Consider the following 8,903-nt stretch of genomic DNA (forward strand, 5'->3'; position numbering starts at 1 on the left):
TGAACACATCCTAGACATAAGCCTATATACAACCGGAATTAAACTGTCTCTAGGTAAGAGTGTTTTAAAGAAACCACCGTTTGGGAAGCTGAGGCGGGCAGATCACAAGGTCAGGAGACCGAGACCACTATGCCCAGCTAATTTTTCCATTTTTAGTAGAGATGGGGTTTCACCATGTTGGCCAGGATGGTCTCGATCTCCTGACCTTGTGATCCGCCCACCTCGGCCTTCCAAAGTGCTAGGATTACATCGTGAGCCACTGCGCCCAGGCCCTATATATTTGTTTTGCTTTGTTTTTTCTTTTCTAAAGAAAAGCAGGTTTTCTTTTCCTTTTTTTTTTTTTGAGATGGAGTCTCGCTCTGTTGCCCAGGCTGGAATGCAGTGGTACCATCTCGGATCACTGCAACCTTCTCCAGGGTTCAAGCAATTCTCCTGCCTCAGGCTCCTGAGTAGCTGGGAATACAGGCACCCACCATCACGCCCAGCTAATTTTTGTATTTTTAGTAGAGACAGGGTTTTGCCATCTTGGCCAGGATGGTCTCAATCTCTTGAGCTCGTGATCTGCCTACCTCGGCCTCCCAAAGTGCTGAGATTACAGGCGTGAGCCACCGTGCTGGGCCATTTTTCTTCTACCTGGGGAAGTTTTATTCTTCAGAATGAAAACCTTATGGAATGGAGAAGTCAACCCACATGTTCAAAGTCAACCCTGACTGTCTCTGAGATAAAAGGTAAAGCAGTCTGATGGGTCTCAAATCCAATCTTGTATGAATAAAACAAGCATCAGGAAACGTAGATGTCATCTTCTAAGCGGAATATTCTGAGGGTCTGGCAGCAGAAATCCATCAGTAAGTTTATAATAGACTATTGTAGAATCAGACTCCACTATGGCCAAAGTAAAAGACATCGGCAAATCTGGATCACCTTGCAACATTCAAGACGCCGTCAAGATCTCCCTTACCCTGTTATGGCTGAGGGAAGCCGTGATGGGGACAGGCACCACAGTCTGGAACCCCTCCCCTTCTATCTCAGTACCGCCAAGGCAGGTGAGCTGGCTTCTGGTAATCCCACACAGTTTACTTCATGCCAGGTTTTGCTTTCCATGGGGTCCAGGTAAACCAAGAATGCTATATAAACTTGGGGGGCATCTCCTGTATCTAATTCCATCATTTCGAAATACTTAGGGTGGGTGCCCATCCAGTCATCTTCCGGGGCAAACGAGGGAGCTCCACTGCCATCGCCAAAGCCACGAATGCCGCCCCGACCCAGGCGGGGGTGCTGCGGGGGGTGGGCTCGGAATGGCCGCGCTCCTCCATGCCTGCTGGCGTGGCACTTCCGTGGTGCACACGTCATTCTAAGACTATTCTTGCTGGTGCTGTTTAAGAAGTCCTGTTCTGAAGCGGGGCGCCAAGATTGCTGGAGAAGCCAGCACCGGAATGCAGTTCCCAGCGAATGAGAGAGACACAGGGGGCTAGACGGCTTGGCGATTCCAAACGAGGTGCCAGGTTCGTTTCTGTGGGACTGAGAGGGCACTGAAAATAGGCCCAGGGAAGGAGCTGCAGGGTGAGAGCCGTCCAGAGGTGCAAATCAAGACGGGGGTGGCGGGGGCGCGTCCCCGCCTGAAACGTGCAGCTGGCTGGGAGGGCCAGCGGACTTCACCCCGGGGTGCTCCGTTTCCGATCCTGTGCTTACCGCATCCCTCCTGCAACCCACGTCCACCACAGCCCGGCGAGACGGTGGGGCGCCGTGGGTAGTCGATGCAAATATGAGCCGCGGCTACCGTGGGGCGCAGCAAGTTGTCACAGGGACCTGGGCAGGAGTTTGGACTAAAGCCATTGGGACTGACCGTCCCACAGAGGGAGGCAGAGTTGAAAGCAGGGACGCAGACCATAAGGCCCGGCAGGCCTCACCTCCACAGAACTCAAACTGAAGCCCTCGCTAGAGAGCTAGGCAGCAACTACACCAGCTTGGATCCAGCTGGGGAAGGAGAGCCCCATTGGGAAGCCGGGGCCCATCTCACCTGCAAACAAACTCCAGGGAAGGACCACCCACCCAGCAACCTGTGAACCCGAGAGAGCCCAGTAGCGCCCTCTACAGGCCAAAAAAGATACAGCTCCAACCTCAACAGAAAAAACCTTCACTCAAGAGACTCCTGAAATCACCAACTTCAAAGATTAAAGGGAGACAAATCCACGAAGATGGGGAAAAAAAACAGCGCAAAAAGGATGAAACCATCAAAGAACAGAACACCTCTTCTCCTCCGAGGGATCACAACTCCTCACCATCAAGGGAACAACAAAAGAGAATGAGTCTGACGAATTGACAGAAGCAGGCTTCAGAAGGCGGGTAATGACAAACTTCTCTGAGTTAAAAGACCATGTTCTAACCCAATGCAAAGAAACTGAGAACCTTGAAAAAAGGTTAGACGAAATGCTAACTAGAATAACCAGCTTAGAGAAGAACGTAAACCACTTGATGGAGCTGAAAAACACAGCACGAGAACTTGGAAAGGCATACACAAGTTTCAACAGCCGAATCGATCAAGCAGAAGAAAGGATATCAGAGATAGAAGATCAAATCAATGAAATAAAATGAGAAGACAAGATTAGAGAAAAAAGAGTGAAAAAAAAAAATGAACAAAGCCTCCAAGAACTATGGGATTATGTGAAAAGACCTAATCTACACTTGATCGACGAACCTGAATGTGACAGGGAGAATGAATCCAAGCTTGAAAACACTCTTCAAGATATTATCCAAGAGAACTTTCCCAACCTAACAAGGCAGGCCAACATTCAAATCCCGGAAATACAGAGAATACCACAAAGATATTCCTCAAGGAGATAAAACCCCAAGGCACATAGTTGTCAGATTCACAAGGGTCGAAATGAAGGAAAAAATCCTAAGGGCAGCCAGAGAAAGGTCAAGTCACCCACAAAGGAAAGACTGTCAGACTCACAGCAGATCTCTCGGCAGAAACCCTGCAAGCTAGAAGGGAGTGGGGGCCAGTATTCAACATCCTTAAAGAAAAGAACTATCAACCCAGAATTTCATATCTGGCCAAACTAAGCTTCATAAGTGAAGGAGAAATAAAATCTTTATGGACAAGCAATTGCCGAGAGATTTTGTCGCTACGAGACCTGCCTTACAGGAGCTACTGAAGGAAGTACTAAGCAGAGAAAGGAACGACTAGTTCCAGCCACTGCAAAAACGTACCAAGTGGTAAAGAATAACGACTCAATGAAGGAACCATGTCACTTAACGGGCAAAACAACCAGCCAGTAACAAAATGGCAGGATCGAATTCAAACAACAATATTAATGTCGAATGTAAATGGCCTAAACACCCCAATCAAAGGACACAGACTGGCAAACTGTGTGCTGTATTCAGGAAACCCATCTCACGTGCAAAGACTCACATAAACTCAAAGGGATGGAAGAAGATGTACCAAGCAAATGGAGAGCAAAAAAAAAGCAGGGGTGCAATCCTAGTCTCTGATAAAATGAACTTTAAACCAACAAAGATCAAAAGAGACAAAGAAGGGCACTACACAACGGTCCAAGGATCAATGCAACAAGAAGAGCTAGCTATCCTAAATATGTACGCACCCAATGTGGGAGCACCCAGATACATAAAGCAAGTTCTTAAGGACTTACAAAGAGACTTAGACTCCCACACAATAGTGGAAGACTTTAACACTCTACTGACAATATTGGACAGATCAATGAGACAGAAAGTCAACAAGGATATCCAGGACTTGAATGCAGATTTGGACCAAGCGGACTTAATAGGCATTTACAGGACACTCCACCCCAAATCCACAGAATACACATTCTTCTCAGCACCACATTGCACTTACTCAAAAATTGACCACGTAATTGGAAGTAAATCACTCCTCAGCAAATGCAAAAGAACAGAAATCATAACAAATAGTCTCTCAGACCACAGCACAATCAAATTAGAACTCAGGATTAAGAAAAACACTCAAAACCGCACCATCACATGGAAACTGAACAACTTGCTCCTGAATGACGAATGGATAAACAATGAGATGAAGGCAGAAATAAAAATGTTCTTTGAAACCAACGAGAATGAAGACAAAACATACCAGATCCTGTGGGACACATTTAAAGCAGTGTCTAGAGGGAAATTTATAGCAATAAATGCCCACATGAGAAACAAGGAAAGATCTAAAATCGACACCCTATCATCAAAATTGAAAGAGCTAGAGGAGCAAGATCAAAAAGACTCAAAAGCTAGCAGAAGACAAGAAATAACTAAGATCAGAGCAGACCTGAAGGAGAAAGAGACACAAAAAAATCCTTTAAAAAATCAGTAAATCCAGGAGCCAGTTTTTTGAAAAGATCAACAAAATAGACCACTAGCTAGACTAATAAAAAAGAAAAGAGAGAAGATTCGAATAGATGCAATAAAAAACGATAAAGGGGGGATCACCACCGATTCCTAAGAAATACAAACTACCATCAGAGATTACCACAAACAGCTCTATGCACATAAACCAGTAAATCTGGAAGAAATGGATAAATTTCTGGACACTTGTACACTCCTAAGACTAAGCCAAGACGAAGTTGAAACCGTGAATACACCAGTAACAAGGTCTGAAGTTGAGGCAGCAATTAATAGCCTACTGACCCAAAAACGTCCAGGTCTAGATGGGTTCACAGCTGAATTCCACCAGACATACAAAGAGGAGCTGGTACCATTCCTGTTGAAACTATTCCAAACAATACAAAAAGAGGGAATCCTGCCTAACTCTTTGTATGAGACCCACATCATCCTGATACCAAAATCTGTCAGAGACACAACTAAAAAAGAAAACTACAGGCCGATATCCATGATGAACATTGATGCAAAAATCTTCAATAAAATACCGGCCACTTTGAGAGGCCAAGGCGGGTGGATCATGAGGTCAAGAGATCAAGGCCATCCTGGTCGACATGGTGAAACCCCGTCTCTACTAAAAATACAAAAAATTGGCTGCGCATGGTGGCGTGTGCCTGTAGTCCCAGCTACTCAGGAGGCTGAGGCAGGAGAATTGCTTGAATCCAAGAGGCGGAGGTTGCAGTGAGCTGAGATCGCACCATTGCACTCCACCCTGGGTAACAAGAGCGAAACTCCGTCTCAAAAAACAAACAAACAAACAAAAATTGGCAAACGGCACATCAAAAAGCTTATCTACCACAATCAAGTAGGCTTCATCCCAGGGATGCAAGGCTGGTTCAACATTCACAAGTCTATAAACGTAATTCATCACATAAACAGAACCAAAGACAAAAACCACATGATTATCTTAATTGATGCAGAAAAGGCCTTTGACAAAATTCAACAGCCCTTTATGCTAAAAACTCTCAATAAACTAGGTATTGATGGAACGTATCTCAAAACAATAAAAGCTATTTACAACAAACTCACAGCCAATATCATACTGAATGGGCAAAAATTAGAAACATTCCTTTTAAAAACTGGCACTAGACAAGAATGCCCTCTCTCATCACTCCTATTCAATATAGTATTGGATGTTCTAGCCAGAGCAATTAGGCAAGAAAAAGAAATAAAGGGCATTCGATTAGGAAAAGAAGAAGTCAAATTGTCCCTATTTGCAGATGGCATGATTGTGTATTTAGAACACCCCATCATCTCAGCCCAAAATCTCCTTAAGCTGATAAGCAACTTTGGCAAAGTCTCAGGATACAAAATAAATGTGCAGAAATTACAAGCATTCCTGTACACCAATAACAGACAAACAGAGAGCCAAATCATGAGCAAACTCCCATTTACAATTGCTACAAAGAGAAAAAAATACCTAGGAATACAACTAACAAAGGAGGTAAAAGATCTCTTCAAGGAGAACTACGAACCACTGATCACGGAAATAAGAGAGGACACAAACATATGGGAAAACATTCCATGTTCATGGTTAGGAGGAATCAATATTGTGAAAATGGCCATACTGCCCAAAGTAATTTATAGATTCAATGCTATCCCCGTCAAGCCACCACTGACCTTCTTTACAGAGCTGGAAAAAACCACTTTAAACTTCATATGGAACCAAAAGAGAGCCCACATAGCCAAGTCAATTCTAAGCAAAAAGAACAAAGCTAGAGGCATCACGCTACCTGACTTCAAACTATACTACAAGTTTACAGTAATCAAAACAGCATGGTACTGGTGCCAAAACAGAGATATAGACCAATGGAACAGAACAGAGGCCTTGGAGGCAACACCACACATCTACAACCATCTGATCTTTGACAAACTGGACAAAAACAAGCAATGGGGAAAGGATTCCCTGTTCAATAAATGGTGTTGGGAAAACTGGCTAGCCATGTGCAGGAAGCTGAAACTGGACCCCTTCCTTATACAAAAATTAACTGCAGATGGATTAAAGATTTAAACATAAGGACTAACACCATAAAAACCCTAGAACAAAACCTAGGTAAAACTATTCAGGACACAGGCACAGGCAAGGACTTCATGACTGAAACACCAAAAGCATTGGCAACAAAAGCCAAAACAGACAAATGGGACCGAATTAAACTTAAGAGCTTGTGCACAGCAAAAGAAACAATCATTAGAGTGAACTGGCAACCAACAGAATGGGAAAAAATTTTTGCAATCTGCCCATCTGACAAAGGGCTAATAACCAGAATCTACAAAGACCTAAAGCAGATTTACAAGAAAAAAACAAACAAACCCATTCAAAAGTGAGTGAAGGACATGAACAGACACTTTTCAAAAGAGGACAAATATGCAGCCAACAAACATATGAAAAAATGCTCATCATCATCAGTCATTAGAGAAATTCAAATCAAAACCACATTGAGATACCATCTCACTGCAGTTAGAATGGCGATCATTAAAAGATCTGGAGACAACAGATGCTGGAGAGGATGTGGAGAAAAAGGAGCACTTTTACACTGTTGGTGGGAGTGTAAATTAGCTCAACCACTATGAAAGACAGTGTGGTGATTCCTCAAGGATCTAAAAATAGAAGTTCCATTTGACCCAGCAATCCCATTACTGGGCATATACCCAAAGGATTATAAATTGTTCTATCATAAAGACACAGGCACACGTATGTTCATAGTGGCACTGTTTACGATAGCAAACAGTGGAACAGACCTGGAACCAACCCAAATGCCCATCAATGATAGACTGGAAAAGGAAAATGTGGCATATATACACCATGGAATACTATGCAGCCATGAAAAATGATGAGTTCGTGTCCTTTGTGGAGACATGGATGAACCTAGAAACCATCATTCTCAGCAAACTGACACAAGAACAGAAAACCAAACACTGCATGTTCTCACTCATAGGTGGGTAATGAACAATGAGAACATTTAGGCACAGGGAAGGGAACAACACTCCCAGGGCTGGGTGGGGGGAGGGGAAAGGGGGGACAGCAGGGGTGGGTGGGGAGGATGGGGAGGGATAACACCAGGAGAAATGCCTGATGTAGGCAATGAGGGTGGGGGGATGGACATAGCAAACCACCATGGCACATATGTAAAAATCCTGCAGGATGCAGGATGTGCACATGTACACCAGAGCCCAAATACAATTTAGAAAAAAAAAAGAAAAGATTGTGAATATATTTAAAAGAGAAAAAAAAAAATGTCCTGCTCTCAGAGTTCAAGACCAGCCTGGCCCAGAGGGTGAAACCCTGTCTCTACTGAAAATACAAAAATTAACTGGGTGTGGTGGCGGGCGCCTGCGATTCCAGCTACTCAGGAGGCTGAGGCAGAGAATGGCTTGAACTTGGGAGGCGAAGGTTGCAGTGAGCCGAGATCAGGCCACTGCACTCCAGCCTGGGCAACTGAGCGAGACTGTCTCAAAAAATAAAAAAGAAATCCTGGCCGGACGCGGTGGCTCACGCCTGTAATCCCAGCACTTTGTGAGGCCAAGGCAGGTGGATCACAAGGTCAAGAGACCGAGACCATCCTGGTCAACATGGTGAAACCCCGTCTCTACTAAAAATACAAAAAATTATCTGGGCATGGTGGCGCGTGCCTGTAATCCCAGCTACTCAGGAGGCTGAGACAGGAGAATTGCCTGAACCCAGGAGGCGGAGGTTGCGGTGAGCCGAGATCGCGCCATTGCACTCCAGCCTGGGTAGCAAGAGCGAAACTCTGTCTCAAAAAAAAAAAAAAAAAAAATGAAATCTTGTTCTCTTCTCTGTTTCTGTTTCTCTCCACACTGTCCCTCCCAGGTGAGCCTCAGGAATGGAAGTGCTGGTGTGGAAAGCCGGCGGTGATGACAGGAGGGAGAGAGTCCATAGCGCGATAGTGCGTCCTCAGCGGCCCCCTGGGACGTGAGAGCAACTCCGCCCTGCTGGGGTGAGCGGCCTAAGCAGCAAGATCATAGAACTAAGACAACGGACGTCCCTCTCTGCAAGAAGCCTTCCTCAGTATCTAAATCCAATTTTTTTTTTTTTTCTGATAAAGTAGCTTAAAAAAATAGGCCTCAACCTAAATACATTTTAATGAGCTACTCGTTGGACTTGGCCTGGCAGGGGTTTTACATTTGTTGTTCAAAGCTTACTTTGAACACAACAGTCAAGGTACCCTTGAAGACAGAATCCTCCGGGTTTTACCAGCCAGGCTGACATCCCCAGAACTGGCTTCCTTGCTTCTCTCATAAGGCATAAATGGGTGAGAATGAAGCAGAGAAAATTCTTTAAAAAATGTCAAGAGAGGCTGGGTGCGGTGGCTCATGCCTGTAATCTCAGCACAGGAGGCCTTGGGAGGCCAAGGTGGGCAGATCACCTGAGGTCAGGAGTTCAAGACCAGCCTCACCAACATGGAGAAACCCCGTCTCTACTAAAGATACAAAATTGGTGGGGCATGGTGGTGCATGCCTGTAATCCCAGCTCCTAGGGAGGCTGA

At 44.8% G+C, this 8,903-nt stretch overlaps 1 pseudogene; it reads right to left on the reverse strand.

Annotated features, from left to right (window-relative positions):
• Positions 1-689: 689 nt before the first annotated feature.
• Positions 690-1,313, reverse strand: LOC116544392 (annotated as a pseudogene).
• Between the last annotated feature and the right edge of the window lie 7,590 nt (positions 1,314-8,903).

Source organism: Sapajus apella, unplaced genomic scaffold (assembly GCF_009761245.1).
Source record: "Sapajus apella isolate SASKATOON/1434 unplaced genomic scaffold, GSC_monkey_1.0 scaffold215, whole genome shotgun sequence".
Lineage (NCBI taxonomy): Eukaryota > Metazoa > Chordata > Mammalia > Primates > Cebidae > Sapajus > Sapajus apella.